The sequence below is a fragment of the Chrysochloris asiatica genome, unplaced genomic scaffold (assembly GCF_000296735.1).
Source record: "Chrysochloris asiatica unplaced genomic scaffold, ChrAsi1.0 scaffold02501, whole genome shotgun sequence".
NCBI classification, from domain to species: domain Eukaryota; kingdom Metazoa; phylum Chordata; class Mammalia; order Afrosoricida; family Chrysochloridae; genus Chrysochloris; species Chrysochloris asiatica.
In genome coordinates, this window is record NW_006411019.1 from 5,472 (window position 1) to 7,779 (window position 2,308).

General features: G+C 39.7%; 1 pseudogene; it reads left to right on the forward strand.

Moving 5' to 3' along the window:
- The first annotated feature begins 644 nt into the window (after window positions 1-644).
- On the forward strand, window positions 645-1,017 carry LOC102818011 (annotated as a pseudogene).
- The last annotated feature ends 1,291 nt before the right edge of the window (window positions 1,018-2,308 follow it).

Here is a 2,308-nt window from a genome sequence, read left to right on the forward strand (position 1 = left end):
GTCATCATTGGCTTTGGTCATTGATGAGTTAATTTAAATAATGGTTAATAAGTTGGTCTTCCTTGCAGATGCATAGACCCGTCACAGACAGCATTTTCCTAGATTCATACTTTGTACAGTTCACATTCTATTATTAATGGATATTTGCAGCTGTTTTTTTCTGATTTTAAGTAATGGCCCATCAGTTATTGAAGGTCCTGAAAACTTTTCTCCATCCACATAATTAAGGTTGACTCTAGTTTGAGAAGATAGATCTTCCCCAGTCATATTTTAAGTGTCTTCCTACCTGAGGGGCTCATCTTCCGGCCCTATATCAAACTACTACTTTTCACAAAGTTTTCAGTGGCTAATTCCTCAGATGTGGACCATCTATTCCTTCTTCCTAATCTGCCTTAGTCTGGAAGCTCAGCAGGTATTTGAAATACAGGTGGTATTGCTTCCAGCATCACAGCAACACACAAGTCAACACAGTATGACAAACTGATAGAGCTTCTGTACAGCAGAACCAAAGGGTGCTCAGTGCTGTGCCATCCTCACAAGAGTAGATATCTAGTTCCCTGGGTGGTGCAAGGATGACCCATGTAAGTGACAAGTGACTCTCAAATAAGTAAATGTTTATGTGGCGCCGATCTATGAGCGGTGCAATGCTGGGCCAGTACGTCCTCTTGTGCCTGTGGGCCCTGTATTGGTGCATCTTGCTGTTCCACCAGGCACTGCCCCCACATCTCAAATCCCTGGGATTCCAGAAAGTGAAAGATGAACTTAGGAGTCATAAGATTGTTCTGACGAGGCCCACTGATTCCTGCAAAAGTGGGAGGTAAACGCAGCAGTGCTATGGCAACAAGCTAACAAAAGCAGAGAAAAGCTGAAAAAGCTTATTTTGAAACTGCCCTTCCAGAAGAAAAGCTTAATTACTTTCATGATGAACAAATTGGACAGTTGCAGGAGCTCATGCAAGAAGCCACAAAACCCAATAAGCAGTTTAGTATTACTGAGTATACAAAACCAAAGTTTTAGCGTATATAATAAAGCCTAACAAAGATTTTTTTTTTTTTTAAATGTTTATGTGGCCACAAAACAATTGTCTGGCAGCACACCATTTTTCTTTTTTCTTTTTTCCCCCTTCCTTCCAAGTGTGAGGGTCTGAGGTCATTTTGTGTCCTCCTTATTCTCGACTTCAACACACTGTTTTGTTTCCTTGACTTGGAACTACCCCATGATCTTTCCTTGTTTCACAAATTCTTAACAGAAAAAAATAAAAAAACTAGTATCAAAGTCTAATGGTGTCTTTGAAATTAGTTAATATCAATATAATAAGGAGCAGCTTACAGAGAGAAAGTTCACTATTGCCATACTTTAAAAATTCCTTAGACTAAAGCATAGATCTGTGTTGGAAGAAGTACAGCCAGAGCGCTCCTTGGAAGCCAGGATGGCCAGACTTCGTCTTTCATACTTAGGACATACTGTCAGGAGAGACCAGTCACTGGAGAAGGATATCATGTTTGGTACTGTGGAAGGTCGGAGAAAAAGAGGAAGACACCCCCCCCCCCCCAGTGAGATGGATTGGCACAGTGGCAGTATCAATGGGCTCAAACATAGCAACAATTTGTGAGGTTGACACAGGATTGAGCAGTGTTGCGTTCTGTTGTGCATAGGGTTGCTATGAGTCAGTACTGACTCAATGGCATCTAACAACAACAACAAAAGCATGGATAAATTAAAAGATGAATAGAAAGCAACTTCTGAAATATATGGGACATGCCTGGTAACAGTCTTCAAACAAGTTTTTAAAAATCAAAATCTCTCAGAAAGCTTGCTAAATCTCAAATTAAGATGTCACATCGGAGACTTTTGCATCTGGTAATCCTTGGCTATTTGTTCAGTCCTGGTGTGGCACTGTAGGATAAGCACTCAACCACAAGGTTGGTAATTCAAACTCACCAGCTTCTCCTCAGAAACTGGATGGCACGTCACAACAACAACATTTGTTCATTTTGAAGATTAAGGAAAATCCAGGTGTTTTAATGGCTGTCCCTCAAATGTCAATGTTGAGAGCTATTTTCTCTATGGCCATTTCATTTTTCTTTTTTAAAACTGTTTACTGTGAATTGGGTGAAGATTTACATTCAACAAATCATATACATTTTGTTTCATGGCATTGATTACAATCTCCACAATGTAATATCACTTTCCATTCCTCCTTCTTTCCTAACCCTTCTGAACTTTGTCCCTGAGTAAATACTCAAGGATATTAGATCTCCAATGGTTAATTATTCTAAGTTGTGCATACCATCCTGTTGTTGTTGTT